This window comes from Panthera uncia, chromosome D2 (assembly GCF_023721935.1).
Source record: "Panthera uncia isolate 11264 chromosome D2, Puncia_PCG_1.0, whole genome shotgun sequence".
Lineage (NCBI taxonomy): Eukaryota > Metazoa > Chordata > Mammalia > Carnivora > Felidae > Panthera > Panthera uncia.
In genome coordinates, this window is record NC_064818.1 from 44,469,915 (window position 1) to 44,489,965 (window position 20,051).

General features: G+C 38.6%; 1 protein-coding gene across 6 annotated transcripts in view; it reads left to right on the forward strand.

Annotated features, from left to right (window-relative positions):
* The first annotated feature begins 1,808 nt into the window (after positions 1-1,808).
* The window catches only part of MAPK8 (mitogen-activated protein kinase 8), a 102,749-nt gene continuing 84,506 nt past the window's right edge, over positions 1,809-20,051 (forward strand). For 2 of the 6 annotated variants that reach the window (XM_049646294.1, XM_049646298.1), the window contains exon 1: positions 1,985-3,480. The gene's annotated coding sequence lies outside the window, so the exon portion shown is untranslated. The other 4 variants (XM_049646296.1, XM_049646297.1, XM_049646301.1 and 1 more) reach the window with 4 other exon arrangements.

Consider the following 20,051-nt stretch of genomic DNA (forward strand, 5'->3'; position numbering starts at 1 on the left):
ACCACTAGCCAGTTGGATCAAAAAGAAAAAGGAAAGGACCCAAATAAATAAAATCAAGAATGAAAGAGGAGAGATCACAACCAACACAGCAGAAATAAAAACAATAAGAGAATATTATAAGCAATTATATGCCATCATAGGACCCTTACACACCAAGTTACTTCTGTCTGAAATATTTTCTGCCCAGTTAAATCTACTCTTAGCTTAAGAGGCAGTGCCTCAAGGAAGACTTTCCTAGCCTTATTAATTCTATTAATTGGTTTCATAATACCTTATATCCATATCAATTTATATTATAATGCAGTGATCATTTTGCATTTGTTTACCATTATTAATTCCTTATTATGTTCATTACATCTTTAAGCTCCATTGTAGTGCTAGCACAGTGCCTGGCACAGAATGGGTATAAAATACGTATTTACTGGGGCGCCTGGGTGGCTCAGTCAGTTAAGCGTCCGACTTCGGCTCAGGTCACGATCTCACTGTCCGTGAGTTCGAGCCCCACGTCGGGCTCTGTGCTTACTGCTCAGAACCTGGAGCCTGTTTCAGATTCTGTGTCTCCCTCTCTCTCTGACCCTCCCCCGTTCATGCTCTGTCTCTCCCTGTCTCAAAAATAAAAATAAAACGTTAAAAAAAATTTAAAAAAAAGAAAAAGTATTTACTGGAAATATGAAGGAAGGAAATAAAGAAGCCTAAAAGGAAACAAGGAAATGGGAAGAGAATGTATGAATGATTGCTCGCATTTATTTTTCATTTCAGAATCATTGGAAACAGGCCAGCCCACCAGGACATGGGAAGATGGTGTACCTGAATTCACTCATTTATTCAACAAATATTTATATTCATTATTAATGTAGTTTTTTTTCTGATTATGAACATAACTGTTCCATTTAGAAACCATGGAAAAAAAATTCCCAAGTATAAAAGAGAACCAATTCACCTTTCATTCCACAGTCCAATGATAAACTACTGTTAAAATAATTTGGCAGATTTCTTTCCAGGTTTTTCTATGAACACATAATATGTAGGTAGGATCATTATATAGGCAGACCTCCTTCTTTCTCTTAATGATAAATTGGAACGTTTTCCTGCATCCTTGAGTTTCTTGAACACGTGGCATTTAAATTGATAAAATATATTCCATTGCATAAGATGTATGTAATTTAGACACCTTTCCACCCATTGTTGGATATTTAAGGGCTTCCCAATTTGTCTCTTCTGGGGTGAGAGATAAATCAGGTAATGCATTGAATTTGGCACGAGGTGGATTTTGGGAAAACAGGAGGCAGGTTTTTCCAAGGAGGCTGAAAAGAACAATTCCTTCTTGTAGGTTGCTGGGCCCGGGCACATGTCCCCAGAATGGAACGTAATGTCGGTCAATGTAATGGACATTTTGTCTCGCGGGTATGTGCTCAGAATCCGGGTGCCTCCTCCCCGCGTGGGTCCGGTCTAAGCACACCCTGCTTTCAAACCCTGAGGCAAGGAGCCCCAGCAGATCTGGCTCCCACGGGTGGACCGCCCCCGGCCAGCAGCCTAGAGTTCCGGCCACACGCCGCCACGTGCCAAGAGCAGGGCCCCGCCCCCTCCGATTTCCCCGACACGCCCCTCACACTTGGCCCTCAAAAGCTCTCCCCGCAGCTCCGCCTCCAGGCGACCTCCGCAAGTCCTCCCGGCCCCTATAGTAGCCCCGCCCCAGACTTCGAGCCCCGCCCCCGCAATCCGGGCCCCGAGGCTGCCCCGCCCCAAGAGCCGTTTGCCTGGCGCGGGGGTGGGGCCCTGCGCGGTGACGTGGGCGGGCGTGCGCGGTGACGGCCCGCGTCCCTGTTACTCAGCGGAGCGGCCGAGGCCGGACGACGCGGCCGGGAACGCAGAGCCGCGAGCAGCCCTGGGTAACGGCCGTGGCGAGCGCCTGGAAGGCGCCAGTCCCGCCGGCGGGCTTTCCTGTCGCCGTTCGCTGCGTTGCGGGGTGAGTGCGGCGGGTGCCGCAGGGCCGGGGCGGCCGGCGGCCCCGCCGTGTTTATGTTATTGTGCCGCCGCCACCGCCGCCGCCTTCTCCTCAGCCTTGACCCCCTCCCGGGAGTGGGGGGCGGGAGCGCGCGCCGGCTGGGGGCGCGCGGCGGGCGGGGGCGGCGCGGGAACAATAGGGGCTGGGGAGGCTGGGGCCGGCCAGGGGGCGTGGGGCTGCGAGACCCGGCGCGCCCAGGCCGTCAGCCCCCGGCCCGCCACTCCAGTTCCACCCGTCAGTCCTCGCGCGCCCTCCTCGCACGGGTCCCGCATCCGCGTCGGGAGGGGAAAATGGAGCGGGGCGGGGGGGGAGGGGGAAGCGGCGGGCGGCAAGTTCTGAAACACTTCGAGGAAGGTCCGGACGGAGGCGCCTGGGCGGCCCGCCGCGCCCTGGCTGCCTCTCCCGGCGATGGGGAGATGAGAGCGCTCCTCCGGTTGCCGGGTCCGGACGCCTTCCTGGCGCCCACGGGGTCCGTGGTTTGTTTCTCGGTGGTTTCTTTGTGCTAAGGCTCTGGGCGAACACAGGCAGCAGCTTCGAAAAAGGCTGGGGTGGCTTTCAGCGCTGGGCTGTGAGGGGGAGCCCGGCCCGCGACTTGCGTGGAAGGTGTCCATCACGCTGTGAGCGAGCTTAAGTGGTCAGCGGGCATTTCTCTTGAGGGTCACTCGGCGGTGACCTTTTGACTTTTTCACCCCACCCTCTCCTCTCTTTGTCTTGCCCTTGTGTTCCCAATCCTTAGATGGTAGGATCAAGTCCGGTTTAGAGTATTGCGATGAACGCTTTTGATTTTTATTTCTGAGAGTTCCCTATCAGATGTTTACTGTGAACTTAATAACATGTTGACTGCATGGTATCAGTGTTCAGTGGTTACTATTTTTACCTCTGAAATTCAGTAGTCTTCGGTAGAATTCTGGTCTGTCAGTCCATTGTGTTTGGAGACAAGCATCCAGCAAGTACCTTCTTGACAATTAGAACATCTGTTTATTTCATTCATTCATTCAGCAACTGTTCAGTACTGTACTTGGAGAGTTTGAAGGTAAAGGGAAATATCTTTTAATGGAAGAGGATGCTTTGAAATATAGATATGCCTTTAAATGATACAGTTATGTAAGTGATGAGTGTTAAAAAAGGTATTAGTTATACTCTCGGTCATTTCACTATTTTTTTTTTAGTAGTACAATCTGGAACTTAGAGTGCAGTGTTGTATTAGGAAGTTGAGTTAGGAAGTTGGTCTAAATGTACAACAGCTTTATTTATTTCCAAATCTAACTTTTTAGTCTTAACAGCCTTACAGTCTTACAGTCATTTGTAATGTTTATCTCAGATTTTCCTGCTGTGGGTTAACCTAGGAGGTCAGATGCTCTAAGTGAACATGTTTAGTGCTGTGCCTGACAAAAGCAAGCAAGAAATCAAAATGGGACCTCCTTGAGGACAGGCCTGTCTTGCATCTGTGTCTCCAGCACCTAGCCTGGAATATAGTAAGTGTTCAATAAAAGTCTGATTGATGAAAAGCTCTTTACAGTTAATAAGATTTAAAGTCCAGTGTTTATCAATTTCAGTATCAATTTTTTTCTATCCCTTCTAAACCATTTGCTATCCTAAAATAAAACCTCGTCTAAAATGTTTTTTTTTTAAATATGTGTATCATGCACAGACAGTGATGTTTCAATAGGAGTCTAAAAATGATTGCATTTGTCTTTTGATGACTATTGCTTTTGAAGCTAGAATATGGGAAATAGGCTACCTAAAAGTTTTATTAGAAATGTTTAATTTCTAGGAGTGCCTGGTTGGCTCAGTTGGTTAAAGCATCTGACTTCAGCCCAGGTCGTGATCTCACAGTTTGCGAGTTCGAGTCGGGCTCTGTGCTGACAGCTCAGAGCCTGCTTCAGATTCGGTGTCTCCCTCTTGCTCTGCCCCTCCCTCGCTCATGCTCTGTCTCTCTGTCAAGAATAAATAAACATTAAAAAAAAAAAAAAACTAAAAAAAAGAAATGTTTAACTTCTAATAGCATTTTTAGAAATATTTAATTTAAAATTCTATCTTGGTGAAGCATATGGGCCTAAAACTCCAAATAATACCGATTTATCCCAAGTTACATCTTTTTTCCCACTCACTGCTTAATAAATTTTAGCATTTGTTTTGGATATGAGCGAATTTGAGGTGAGCCCATTAATATCTGATGTAGAGTACAAATAAAAAGGCAATGATACTTTATTAAGATAAGGAATGAAAATCTTGAGATCCCAAACTTTCATTGCTTTGCCTAGTATGTCAGATTTCAGTAAGGTTTACTGATACAATCCTTTGGCAGTACCTCACTGTCAGGTTACATGTCAAACCAGTTTATTTTGTTTTGTTTTTGAAATTCTTTTGTTTTTTAAAATCACAGCTTTATTGAGATACAATTCACATACCATAGGACTTACCATTTAGAGTGTGCATCAGTGGTTTTTAGTGTATTCACAAAGTTTTGCATTGGTCACTATCTAATTCCAGAACATTTTCATCACCCCAAGAATAAACCCTGTACCCATTAGTAGTCATTCCTCATTCTACTCTAAATTATGTTAAAAGGAAGAGATAGCACTGAAATGGGCTCTCCTTAAGTGTCCCGGAACAGTTGGAAACTGTAGCCTTTAAATTCCTTTAGATCCTGGGAGAAAGGCCACTTGGGAAGGCAATTAAAGAATAAATTCCACCCAAATTAATGATGTTAGAATATTAACTCAATGCCTAATATTATGGAAATGACCTTGTGAAGATTCTCAAGTGAAACAACTTGAAATTATTTAAGTGATTATCCTAGTGGCAGTTGAAGAAGTTGTAGAATAGAAGTCTGGTTCATGTTGTCTACGGCCATACCACCCTGAATGCGCCCGATCTCGTCTGATCTCGGAAGCTAAGCAGGGTCAGGCCTGGTTAGTACTTGGATGGGAAGTCTGGTTCATGTTAGTCTGATTTGTCTGTGAAGTGAATTTGGACACATTTGAATCGACCAGGTAGTTTAGATGCTGTGTTGCAAATATAGAAGTATCAAATAATGTCTGACATGAAAGTGCCAGCTCTCTAGAGGTCTCTGGTCAAGTCAATGGTATAGGTAGTAGCCTTTCTGATTCATGTAGTGCAAGGAAGTCATTATAGCCACATAACTCTAGGTATGAATCATTTGCCTATTTCAGTGAGCTGTGATGCTTGTTGTCTTAGTCATAAGCTCTTACATGAACATTTAGAAAATTTGTCTTACTCTTATGCAGATTAACTTGAACTCTGATTTAAGAAATGAGTTCTGAGTCAACAGACTTTACTACCTAAAAGATGACAGGAGTATTGAAATAAGAGCTGTCCTATCATTCAGGGCAGTAGGTGAAACTAGACCTGTCCAGGAATCAAACTTGGGTTCACTTCTCAGTTCTGTCTTCTGGGCTTTGTCATTGAGTTCTAGAGCCATAGAAAAGTTGCTTAGCTTCTTTGGATTTAGAACTATAAACTGAAGCTGTTGGAACTCTTTTTTGATAGAAATGTTACCAGATAGGTTTTTCTTCAGAAAACATGCTAGGACAGAAAGAGTCCTTGGGTGATAATCAGAATCCTGTGTCAAGAACAGCAGTGAAACTTAGACTTTTGTAATTTTCAGAAGCAGAGAAAATTGTTAAGTCAAATATTTTCTGTAATATCCATTCTTTTAGAAAAAAAGCTTCACAGTAACCTAAGAGTTTTTGAATGATAGATTTTATTCATTTTACAGCACCATGCTTACTAATGAGACTTCCATTACTCTCAGAGGGTTAGTGGAAGATGTGAAAATGAAGAGTTTATTAGCCTTAAGAAGCTTATGATCAGACATGGGACTAAAGGCATATCTAAACAGTGAATTTATGTTCTTTTAAAAGATTTATGAGAGCTTTCCCCAAACAAAAGCCTGCCCCGAATATCTGGACTGGCTAAATTTCATTGAAATCTGTTTTTTAAATTATATGCGAATATGTAAGAAAACTTACTAGCCGCCATTCTTTTTCAGGGTGGTGGATTATATCATAAATATAGCTAATGTGGTGTTAATACATGTCTGTCTCCTGATACCCTGTCTCCTGATACATCAGGTTTGGTTAAAATCTGCCAATTCTTTAGAAAGTTAAGGAGCCCAAACTTAATAGTGTTGTTAACATGGGCTTTAGGGTCATCTCTGAGTTCACATTCATGCTCCAAATCTAATTATATGGCCAGGTTAGTTAAGGGTATATAACATCTTTGGGCTTGTTTTATTATTTGTCAAATGAGAGTAATAATAGCACATAATCTCATAGGGCTATAAAATTTAAGGTACTGTATGTGAAGTGCTTGACACTAATATAGTACCTGGAATACTAGATAAAAGTATTCAGGAAATTTTAGCTATTATTAACACTTAAGATTTTTAACTTGGAACAAATGCAAAATGCCAAGTAAATTAAAAACTAATTTCATGTACAGTAAACATTTGAATTCTCCAAAGTGCCAGTTGTTTTCTGCTGCATCTTTGGGGTTTGTTTAAAATTGGATTGTGTTAGTATCTAATCTGAATTGACTGAAATGATTTAACATTTGTACCAATAATCCTCTCTGCTTTAAAATTTAGAAACGTTCCAGAAACAAATATTAAAAGAAAATTATTTGTCACATTCTCTGATACAAAGTTATTTTGCCGTGTTTACCTTTACCACTGCAGAGAATTGTCCAAGCTTTCCTAGGTTGATTTTGACAGATTTCTAAAAGAATGGCAATCCAGGAACTGGGAATAGCTGTATCATGTACCCGTATTTGAAGCAAATGGAATACTGTTATATCTTTAATCTTAATTTTGACTCTGAAGATTGCAGATTTGTCAGAGACCGGGTAACCACAACAGTTCATTAAGCATTTTCTAGAGGTCTCTAGAAAAACGAGGGAAATTATTTATAAGTGGCATCTGGAAATATTTTCCCTGTGTTTTTCTGTTTTCTGTGTAGTGTTTCTGTGGTTATATTGGTACATCAAATTTCTTGCTCCTTCTTGAAGACAGCAGCTATGAAATGATGTTAGTATTCATTGAGAAACCATCTACACCAATCCAGGAATTAGGTGATGTGGGGGCAACAGGAAGTAGAAGTTAGTCTTTCCTTTCAGTGAGTATAACTTGATGGGAAATAAGGACAAACATAAGTACGTTTATGTCCTAATTCAAGGAACCAGATATTGTTAGGCATTTCATTGGGAATTTCTTTCATCTTGAGGCCTGAGTGCTGGATGGTGGAGCATTTGGCGACTTCCAAACCATACATGTCTTACCTTGCCTTTTAAAATATACTTACTAGGGGCACCTGGGTGACTCAGTAGGTTGTGTCTGACTCTTGATTTTGGCACAGGTCATGATCTCACAGTTTTGTGGTGCCTGCTTGGGATTCTCTCCTCTCCCCTGCCCCTCCCCCACATGCTTTCTCTCTCTCTCTCTCTCTCTCTCTCTCTCTCAAAATAAATAAACTTTATTAAAAAAATAAAGTAAAATATACTCACTAGATAAACCGCAAAAAGCAAGATGTCTTCTTCCCTAATTTCTGGTTAAAGTTGTGACATGGTACAGATAAGTCAAAATGTAAATCATGAGAAAAGACAAACTTTATAGTCATCTCAAACGCATTTTGGAGCACAATAGGATATTAAAAGAAGTATATGAAAAGCAGGTAGAAAAGATGCTATTCACATATTAACCAGAATCCTCAAACTCTGCAGTATTGAAGCTCTGAAGACTTAAAGCTAGATTTACGCTAGGAGCATTTTTCTTAAATTTTTCTCAGAGAAGTATGGGTTTCACTGCTTCCTGTTGCTGAGGGGCTCAAGCCCCAACATATTTTTAGGGTCACTAGGAAAGAAAAGAGCCAAGCACACCGCCTTTGCTTGGCATGAGACATTAACACATCAGGAACTTGCTGTTTTCTAAAAGCTGTTAATGGGAATGGATATTCACCCTTCTCTGACTTGCTCTTTACAGAGTGAATCGCAGCTGCCATAAGGGTCAACCAAAAATGAAATAAAGGAAAGCCATCACTGTATAGATTTCTCTGTGACTTAAGAAAGGGTTACTTTTTAGTCAAAACAAAAACCAAAGCATCTGGCTGAGAATTAAAAAAGTTTTAGTAATTTTATTTATATTTTGACTAAGTAACTTATTCATTTTGATTCAGAATTCCAAAGATTGAGAAAGATATAGTAAAAAATATCCTTCCCATTCTCTTCCTCCACATGGAAACAGTGTTAAGTTTCCTGTGAATCCCTGTAAAGAAGTTAATGTATGTGCAAGTAAATACACAATTACTTGTCCAAAACCCTGGATCCAGATGCATTTCAGAATTAGTTGTTTTTTGGTTTTTTTTTGGGGGGGGGGTGTTGCTGCAGAAAGGTAATATAGTGCATCTACCATTTCATCAAAATCCCTAGTGGAGGGGGGGAAGTGTGTAGCGTCCTGTAATTAAATGTTAATATTTCTGTTCAAAAGCGTAAATAGTACACTAAAGATAAATAAAGGTTATAAAGTCTTATGGAAATTTTTGTCAGATTTTGACACCAAGTAGGTTTGTACTAAGCTTATAAAAAACTTATTTTTCTGAGCTTGACAGATTTCAGGATTGCCAATGAGGAATTGTGTGTCTTACATATGTAATGTATGTCCTCTGACTTCACCTCCTTATTCATTGAGTTGTTGCATACTTTGCACAGTATCCTTTATCTTTTATTTTTAACTTAACAATATAGTTTAGAGATGATTTCCTATTAATCATATCAGTATGTAAATACCAAATTTATTTTATTTTTTAAACACCTTCACAATGTGTCATTTGTCTTAGCTTGGACAGCTATAACAAAATATCATAGACTGGGTGGCTTAAACAATAGGCATTCTAGTTCTAAGAGGCTGGGAAGTGCAAGATCAAGGTGCTCAGAGATTTGGTTCCTGGTGAGGACTCTTCCTGGCTTGCAGATGTCACCTCATTGTGTCCTCACTTGGAGAGAGGGAGTGTCTGCTTTCTCTTCCTGTTTTTATGATAGTGATCCCATCATTGAGGTCCTATCTTCACAAGCTCTTACAGTACTAATTACCTCCCAAAGTTCCAAAGGGGACACAAATTCACATCATAACACCATTTTACAGGTGTAACATTGATTTAACTAGCCCCTTTTTTGATGTACATCTAGGTTGTTTTAGGTTGTTCTTTTGCTGTCAAAAGCCACGGTCAAGTGGATTACCTTAAATATACATCATTTAACACTTGCATAGAAATGTGTAGGATACATATCCAGAAGTGGAATTGCTAGATCAGAACGTATGTGCCTTTCTGAATTTGACAGACATTGCCAAAATAACATTTGTAGAAGTTGTTCCAACTTGCGTTTCACCAGCCCTGCCATTATGAGAGACATTAAACATATTTTTACTTTTAAGGGCTATTTATAGTTTCTTTATTGTGAACTGTCCATATCCTTGCCTATTTTTATATCACTTTGTTACTCATCTTTTTAGATTTGTAGAATTTATTTTTATATTAGGGAAAATAGCTCTATGCTAATTTTTGGAAATATTTTTCCTAATTTGCTCTTCACTTTTTGGTTTCTTTATGGTGATTTTATCATTCTGAATTTTTTTCCCCAATAGTTAAAATGCTTACCAATCTTTACTGACTTCTAAATTGCATGTTATGGTTAGAAAGTCTTTTGCTAAGCTAAAGACTATGCAAGAATTCTCAAATGTTATTTTTCTAGAACTTTTATGGTTTCTTTGTTCTTTTCTCACTCTCTTTTTGTACTTTTAATTCTTTTACTTATTTGGAATTTATTCTGGAGTAAGATCTGATACATAGGTCCAACCTTATTTCTGTTACCACATAACCATCCAGTTGTCCCAACATGATTTATTGAATAACAGTTTTTGTCTTACAGATTTGAAATGCCACCTTTATAATTTACTGGATTTCCATGTGTATTTGGGACCATTTCTGGTCCACTGACCTATCTGCCCATTTGGGAACCAAACCATCCTGTTTTAATTATTGTATTTTATACTATGTTTTCTGTTAGGGCTAATTCCCTTTCTTCTTCAAAATCTTTTCTGACTTCCATCTTGTTTATATGAAATTTTGCAATCAGTCCATTTAGTTTAGTTACCATTTCTGTTGGGATGACTTGATTTTTTTATTTTATGAAGGTAAAATTTGCAGTAAGATGCACAGTCCTTAAATGTATAGCCCAGTGAATTTTGCCTATGTATATATTCTGTGCAACACCCAGATCGAGATCTGGAACATTACCATTACCCAGAAAGTTTTCTTACGCTCTTTTCAAGTTAATATCTCCTCCTGTGCACCACCCCTCCCACCTTAACTTCTATCACATAGATTCACTTTGTGTTTAGGGTTTTCTTCATATTTATTGGCAGCTTTATGAAAGTGTTGTGTCTCTCTATCCAAGAATATGGAAAACCTTAATCTTTTCATTTCTTCAAGTCCCTTTTTGGGTTCCTAATAGCATTTTTAGGTTCTTTGCTATTAATTTTTTTTCTTTCTTTTCTCTGTTAGAAATGGCATCTTTCATTTTATCTTCTACCTGATTGTATATATAAGAAAGCTGTTTATTTTGCTCATTAATTAATAATTTGTATATTTAATAATAATTTGTATGTTAAACTCCCTTTTAAAACTTGTAATTTGTAGTAATTCTGTAGTTGAAATTTTTATTATCAGGTATAAACCATGTATCCTTTTTTACTTTCTCCAGGTTTACCTCCCCTCTCCCAACGTTTAGTGATTTTTAAACATAGTTTTCTTCCACAGTGTATAAAACAAAGATCAAAATATCTGTATACCTGTTGAGTATTTAAAGGATGTGAGTGGTGAAATTCAGGAGGGATTATGAGAGTAATTAGGGCAATGTGTAGTTTTTTAACATTAACATTAAATAGACTTGAATCGTGGTTTCCAAAACGTCAAGTAGACAAGCTAGTGATGATTTGACAGTGAATGCAGAATTAGTAAATAACTTTTTTGTCTCTTATTTGGTAATACTTATAGATAGTTTTCTATGTACATAGCACCCAGAGGCAGTTTCTGGAAGTATAACTTAGTCTGCTGTCTGGAAACATATAATCAAAGTGGAGAGTCAAGCTATATAGAAGTGAGCAGCAAATGAATGTGGAGAGGAAGGACTTAGAAAAATGATGCTGGCAAAAATCTGCAAGACTGGAAAGCATGGAGGTGGAGGAATGAGTAGAAGGAGTGGGTTTGATTTGACTATTGGGCTTGAGGTATCTCATCCTTGTGAAATTATGTCGTGGTTGAAGATATTTGGCTGAAATTCAATTCAATTTAATTGTTTAATGGAGATTTCATAGTTGGGTTTGTATCTTTCCACCTCTCCCTGCCCCACAAAAATCTGAGGTGATTTACTCCTCCAGGACTCACACACTGTTGAATAAGCAGATAGAAATAAATAATCAAAACCGAGGGAAAACAAGAATCCAGAATGTTCTAATAATAGCTAATACTTATTCAATACTTATCATATACCAAGCACTGTTCTAGTGCTTTACCTATGTTAAAGTGTTTAAACATCACACAACAGCCCTATGAGGTAGACTCTGTTCAGTGTTTTTCCCATTTTATAGATGAGGAAGCAGGCACAGAAAGATTATGTGGGAAATTGCTGGTGACGTTGATGAGTTTTATTGAAGTGAAGAGAAAGAAACCAAATTGAAATCAGTCAAAATACATTGAATGAAAAGTTTTTTTAAGAGTAAATGAGAAATGAGCAAATGCAGGTATAGTATATGCAGAAAACTTTTTAAAGATTAGCCATGAATTGAAACAGAAGAGTGAATGGGTAGGTAAAGTAAAATATAGGGTCTAGTGAATGAAAAAGAGAATATACAGGAAAAGGAATGGAGAGCATGAGTAGAGAGATTGGTCTTTGTTAGACAGAGGTCTTCCATCAAAGAGGAGGAAATGCAGAAAAATTGTGTGCCCTTTTAAGAAGTTTGGTGGTTAGAAGATGAAAGCTTATCCTTCTTGTGTTCAGCCTTTATCTTCTGTCCTGGTTTCAGTTTTTTCAGTGAAGTATGAGTTCGGTATGGGCAAGAGGGGGAAGGGAGTGTGGGAAGTTTTAAGCAGTTTGCCAGGAAGTATTGATTAATTATTCTTTTAAGGTTTGAAATCTTGAATTTAAAGTGATATTAGTCAGCCTGGTTTTGTGATCCCCCCCCGGCCCCCCGCTGGCATTATTTAACTGGTTAGATACAAACACGGATAGGCAGATCAACTTCTGGGGTGAGGTTTTGCTAGGTGTATCAGATTTCTAAAGAGAGAGCATCAGTAGCAGATATTTATATATAAAGAAATTTCAAGGAATTTGCTTACACAGTTGGAGGCTGGCAGGTTGGAAATCTGTAGGGCAGGCTAGCAGGAAACTCTTGGGCAAGAGTTGATGCTACAGACCTGAAGTAGAATTTCCTCTTTCTCAGGAAAACCTCAGTTTGTCCCTTAAGACATTTCATCAGATTGGATGAGGCTCACCCACATTATTGAGGATAATCTCCTTTACCTAAAGTCAACTCACTGTGGATGTTAGCAACATCTGCAAAATGTCGTCATAGCAACACTTAGATTTGTGTTTGATTGAATAACAGGACTGCCGCACAACCAAAGTGACACATAAAACTAGGTCACTATAAAATAAGGAAAAAGGAAGGGACAAGGAAAATAAGGGCTTTTTAAAGGGAGTGCTTACAGGAGTGGTGATGAATCGTGAACTCTTAACTGGACAAGAAAAGGAGGTGAAATCAGAATGGATAGTAAGGAAGTGGTAGCATTAATGTATTGGAAATTTCAATTAGAATTGTTGGGGGTGGGTGGGACTGGATAAAGTAATGAACTAGAAGGATTGAGTGTGTTGGTCAGAGTGGGATGCTTGAAATAGAGATTTAACAGGTATAATCGTTTCTGGCAATGATAATACCCAGGATGCTTTGGAAAATGGACTGCTAAAGTGGGATTGAATGAAAAGTCTGTGGAAATGAGGACGCCAATGAATTAAAGAGGCTGAGGTATTAAAGGGGTCAGTCAGTCTGCATGAATGGTGGTCAGTAGGTGGTGACGGCAGTAAGGATACTGTGAACGAGTTGCCAACATCCTTAATCAGTGGAGAAGAATTGGAAGGAGGGTAGATGATAATGAGGAATGGTAAACGTATAATCAGCTAAGTTTGTCACAAACTAGGAATTTCAGCCCAGTGAAGGGCTGAGGAGAGATGACGGATTCGGTAAAATGGAGGATGTACACAACCTCCATTGTACATGTACATGGAGGATGTGGCAGTTAAGAACTCAGAGAAGATGACCAGGAAGAGTTGGACTTTTTCTGGGACATGAAGCATGAATGAGATTGGTCCTGATAATAGGAGATGTGGGCATCAGTTCTACTGTTAGAGGACTCTATGGCAGTGTATTTCAAGTTGCCAGTCATGACCCATTAATGGAGAATGAATTTAGGAGGTCACAACTAATGTTGTGGTTTTAAATGAAACAGAATAGAAAATATCACAGAGTAATATCACAAGTAATAAGGGGCTAAGAATTTTTTAACAACTTCACTGAGATTTAATTTATACGCCATTACAATTCACCTATTTCAAATATACAAGTTAAAAAAAAATTCTTCTCGTTATTCATGGAATAATACTGCCATCACCACAGCCTAATTTTAGAACATATTTGTCACTCTGAAAATTCCATACTTAGGGCGCCTGTGTGGCTCCGTTGGTTGAGTGTCTGACTTTTGATTTCGGCTCAGGTCATGATTTCACAGTGGTGAGATGGAACCCTGCATCCTGCAGTTCTTCCCTGGGCATGGAGCCTCCTTAAGATTCTCTCTCTCACTCTCCCTCTGCCCCTCCTTGCTCTCTCAAAAACAAAAACTAAAAACAAACCCCAAAACACCAAACACCTTAATTTTTATTCTATATCCAAGTTTCTTCTGTTGTCCATTTTGTAGGTAGGTTTCTCAAACCAGGATTCAATCAAAGTTCATGTGTTACATTTGTTGTTGCCTTAGACACTTTTAATCCGTGCCCCTCCCACCTCCCACCCCGCTCTGTGGAGTATACATTCCAAGACCCCCAATGGATGCCTGAAACTGCAGGTAGTACCAAACCCTACTTTTTCCTATACATATATATCTGTAATAAAGCTTAATTTGTAAATTAGGCCCAGCAAGAGATTAATAACAATAATAATAAAATAGTTCATAACTATATATTATAATAAAGGCTATGTGAAAATTGTCCCTTCCTATATATCATTGTACTGTACACCCGTCTTGTGATGATGATACAATGCTTGTGTGATTCATTCACTTCATCATGAGGTGAATGATGTAGGCACTGTGATGTAGTGTTAGGCTACTATTGATCTTCTGACGGTGAGTCAGAAGGAGCATCATCTGCTTTTGGACCAGTGGTTGAAATCATGGAAAGCAAAACCTCAGATAAGGGGAGACTACTGTACTACATTTGTCCTACCTCCACTTGCTCTCCCCATGGTCCTGGCTTCTGGAAGAGATCAGGACAGTTGTCTTACAGAATGTTTCACATTCTGAATTTGTCTGATTGTTTCCTTGTGGTATTTAATTTGTATCTGCAGCCACTGTGTTTCCTAAAAATAGAAGGTTGGGTCTAAATGCTGGATTATATTTAGATTTTTTGGCTTAGATGCTCTTGTGTACATTGTATTCATTCATAATATAAGGCATATAACACCGGGTTTTGTATGCCTAAAGTGTGATCATTTGGTTAAAGTGGTATTTTATAGATCCATCCATTATAAAGATGTTTTTTCCCCCTCTTTGCAATTAGCAGCTGATCAGTGAGGCAGTAGTTTGGTTCACTGAGAAAATTCTGTCTCCCAGAAGCTTTTTGCTTGATGTTTTTAAAGCCTTTCGTTGTCTAAATCAGTTATTTCAGGGGCGCCTGGGTGGCTCAGTAGGTTGTCTGACTTTGGTCAGGTCATGATCTCAAGGTTTGTGACTTTGAGCACTGTGTCAGGGCTTTGTGCTGACAGCTTGGAGCCTGGAGCCTGCTTCGGATTCTGTGTCTCCCTCTCTGCCCCCACTTGTGCTCTGTCTCTCTGTTTCTCTCTCTAAAATAAATAAACATTAAAAATTTTTAAATCAGTTATTTCATTTGGGCTCACAAAATGTTTCTATTCTGGATCTGTTAGCCAGCTGTCCTCCATTAAAAAGACTTTTCCCTTGTCAACTAGGATTGAACCACAGTTTTTTCCTAAAAAGATGAGGTAAATGTTTATTTTCCTTTGATATATCAATCTTTTAACTCTGAAAACTCCTTGAATTCTGAATTCTGAACTTGATTTCTACTCTGAAAATTAGTTATTAGTTATCTCTGATGGTGGCAAACAACTTTATTTACCTCTTTCTTTCTCTCGTTCGGTATTACAGAAATTTGTGGGGGTGGAGGTTAGTATTTTATAATCATTTCAGTCACTATTCTTTTTTTTAGAAAGTTTATTTTTTTAGAAATTTTAGATTTACAGAAAAAATGAGAACATATTACAGAGATTTCCCATATACCCTCACCCAATTTCTCCTATTAACAACATCCTCCTACATTAATATGGTACATTTATGATAATTAGTAAACTAATGTCAATATATCATTACTAACTGAAGTCCATAGTTTATTCAGCTTTCCTTAGTTTTTACCTAATGTCCTTTTTCTGTTCCAGGTATCCCATCTAGGATACCACATTCCATTTATTTGTCATGTCCCCTTAGAATCTTCTTGCCATTGGGTACTCAGACATTCCTTCAACGTTTTTGAAGGCCTTGACAGTTTTGAGGAGCACTGGTCAGGTGTTTTGTAGATTCCCCTCTGTTGGAATTTGTCTGATGTTTTTCTCATTTTTAGACTGGGATTGTGGGTTTAGGGGAAGCAGATCATAGGGGTAAAGTGCCATTTTCATTACATCATATCAAGGGTACATACTATTAACATAATTTGTAACTGTTGATGTTGGCCTTTAGCACCTGGCTGAGATAATGTTTGTAAGATTTCTCTGGTATAAAGTGACTCCACTCACCCCCCCCCCCATTGTACTATTTGGAAGAAGTCACTATGTGCAGCTATACTTAAAGAGTGAAGAGGTATGTTTTGCCTCCTTAAGAGTGGAATACATAAATTAATTGAAATCCTTTCACATGAGAGATTTGACTCTTTTCCTCGTTTACTAATTCAGGACTTTGTATCAATATAGATTCATGATTATTTGTTTCATACTTTAGGTTGTAACCCAATAATACTAAATTATTTTCTTGCTCAAATTGTTCCAGCTTTGGCCTTCCAGTTGGTCTTCCAGTTGGTCTTCCAGTTGGCTCCTGTGTGCCTTTGACATACCTCCATCAGAGTGGGTTGTTTTTTGTTGTAGTTTGTTTTTTGAGGCCTTCTTTAGTTTCTGTCAGTACAAGGTGGTTCCAGCCCATCTTACATATTTTCTGCTCTAATCCTAAAATCAACCACTTCTCCAAGGAGCTCTATTTCCTTTCATTAGAGAATGTTGTTGGAAAATTAGAAACCAAGATCTGGGTGCTAGGTGTGCTTATTGCTACTGGGATCTAATTTCTTTTAGGTGCTCTTAGCATTCAGCAAAGAAATGAATGTGTACGTATATTAACATACACGTATATAAATATGTGTCTATACACATATCTATAAATATTTTATGTAACCATCTGTGTCTATATTAAGCTAAACGAGTTCTTACTGTCTTCAACTCTAATCCATTACCACATGGATCTTTTTGGCATTCTCCCCTTAGTGACAGTAAATTTCCTTCCATACTGAGAAACCTGCCTCCTACCATATAGGATTCATTTACTTAATTGTTTAATTCCAGTATGTATATATGCAGAGCAGTATCAGAATTATTAACCCATACCCAAAAACCAGGAGCTTTTTGTGTATTCTTTAGGAATTACTACATATATAATCACATGTACATACAAAAACAATTTTATTTTTTCTTTCACAATCTATATACCTTTTCTTTTCTTTAATTTTTAATAATTTTTTAAAAGTTTATTTAGTATTGAGAGAGAGCACAAGCTGGGGATAGGCAGAGAGAAAGGGAGACACAGAATTCGGAGCAAACTCCAGGCCCTGAGCTTTTAGCACAGACAGCTCGAGCTGTGGCTGGAACCCACAGACCGTGAGATCATGACCTGAGCCTAAGTCAGACACTTAACCGACTGAGCCACCCAGGCACCCCATACCTTTTATTTTCTTTTGTTGTCTTGCTGCAATAGCTAGAATTTCTGGTATGATACTGAATAGGAGTGGTGAGAGGGGACATTTTTGTCTTGTTCCTGAACTTAAAGGGAAAGTATCCAGTTTCTCACCATTAAGTATGATATTAATTACAGAGTTTTGTTTTGTTAGATTTCTTTATCAAATCGAGGAAAATTCTCTCTATTCCTAGTTTGCTGAGAGTTTTTATCACGAATATGTGTTAGATTTTGTGAAATGCGTTTTCTTTTCCAGTGATAGGACCATAGGATTTTTCTTCTTTAGCCTGTTAACGTGGTAGGTTAAATTAATAGATTTTAGAACCAGCCTTACATACCTGAAATAAATACTTCTTGGTTGTGGTGTAGAATTTTTTTTTATATATTGTTGGATTCCATTGCTAATATTTTATTGAGGATTTTTATATCTGTGTTCATAAAGAATATTGCTCTGTAGTTTTCCTTTCCTGTAATGTTTTTGTCTGATTATTAGGATAATGCTGCCCTCATACAGTGAAGTAGGGAATGTTTCCTTGCTTCTGTTTTCTGGAAGACATTGTAGAGAATTAATAATTTGTATCATTCCCCCCCCCCCCCAAATGTTTGGTAGAATTCATCAGTGAAACCAATTAGACTTGGTGCTGACAGTTTGGGAAGGTTAATTAATATTGATTCAGTTTCTTTAATTAGTGTACTCCTATTCAGATTATGTGTTTCTGTGTGAATTTTGGTGGGTGTTATCTTTCACAGAATTGGTCCATTTCATCTCAGTTGCCACATTTGTGAGTATAGAATTTTTCATAGTATTCTTTCACTATCCTTTTAGTGTACTTGAAATCAGTAGTGATGACCTCTCTTTCCTTTATATTACTAATTTTTGTCTTCTTTCTCTCTCTTTTTTCTTGCTTAGTTTGGCTAGATTTTCTTTATATTTTCAAGAAACCAGTTTTTGTTTTTGTTGATTTGTTTTCTTTGTCTGTTCTTAGTTTTATTGCTTTCTGCTCTAGTTTTTTGTTTTTTGTTTTTCCTTCTGTTTGCTTTAAGTGTCATTATTCTTTTTGATGCTCACATTGTTCCAGATTTGGCCAGTGGGAATTTCTTGAAGTGAATGCCCTATCGTTTTGATCTGACCTGGTTGGTCATTGAGTGCTTCGTGCAGAACGAGATATCTGCGTTTCAACTTGTACTTACCCTGCCTCAGCCTGGAACACTCCATTCCTTACGAAATTGGTTTTAACCTTAATTTTACATGGTTGCTTACTTCTTTCATTTAAACTTTGAACAGGTCTGCCACAAAGGATCAGCCCTTTTGTTTTTCTTTGGTAGGCTACAGAGCAACTGAGGTATCCTGTCCATTCCTGTATTTGTTGAATTCTTCCTTGTTTCAAAAACAGAACAGGGGTGCCTGGGTGGCTCAGCCAGCCGGTTAAGCGTCTGACTTCGGCTTAGGTCACCATCTTTCAGTTTGTGAGTTCCAGCCCCGTGTTGGGCTCTGCTGACAGCTCAGAGCCTGGAGCCTGCTTCAGACTCTGTGTCTCCTTCTCTCTCTGCCCCTCACCAGCTTGCACTCTGTCTCTCTCTCTCTCTCTCTCTCTCTCTCAAAAATAAATAAAACATTTAAAATTTTTTTAAGAAACAGAACATTTTCTTGTTCAGTATGTATAGGCGTAATGATACTTTACATATAGCCAAACTTCTTCTATAAGTCACTGAAAGTGACTTGAACTTCAGCAGTTTGAGCTCCTGCTATGTTAAGAGATAACTGAACACACTTTCTTAAGAAGGTAGAAAATTAAGTATGCAATTTTCTGAATTACTTGATTTGGCTTTTCTGCATCTCTAGAATTGTTTCATCATTTATATTTGAAGTGTTTGAACTTTAACTTTCAAGGTTTTTGCTATTTTTTTTTCACCAAATATTTACTGTCTGCTAGCACTTCACAATTAACCCATTTACTCCTTCTAACAACCTTTTAGGTAGATGTTATTATTCTACCCTGTCTTCCATTTTATAGATGGGGAAACTGAGGCAGGTAAAGTTAAGTAAATTGCCCAGAGTGGTGGGGCCAGAATCTGACCCAGATAATCTGTTTTAGAGTCTGAGTTTTAATCACTGCTCTGTGTGGCCTCTCCTGTGATAGTTACATGGATGAGTTGTGATTTTGCATCACATTCTCCCTTTCTCTTCCTGTTAATTATGGTGTGGTGGGTGGCACTCATATTACTGTAATGACTTGGTGTGGCATTGTAGGCACCAGTTATATAAGCAGTAGAGTTTTGAGATCCCTAATTGGAAGAATTCAGAGCCTTGTATTTCATTGCTTTGTACTATTGGCCCTTTGCTGCAATTCTTTTTGGCCAAAAGACATTTTCTTTAATAGAGATAATCTCTAAAAAGATTGCATTCTCCTTAAAAAAAAAAAAAAAAGTTTACTAAATCCATTTAGAGTATGAATTTTGAAGTACTATATTCTGTGATGATGTAAGATCAAAGGAGAGTAAGTAAAAACACTTCATAAGGTATGGAGAGCTGAATATTTGTAACAAGTTTATTGGTGTACGTAGTTTGGCCGGTACTGTATATATAGAAAGGATTATTATTTTATGAGGACATCTTACTGGAAATCTGAGATTCTTAGAATTCTAAGTTTCAGTTCTTTGCTATGTTAACAAGGGATCCACTGCATCCCATTTTCTCT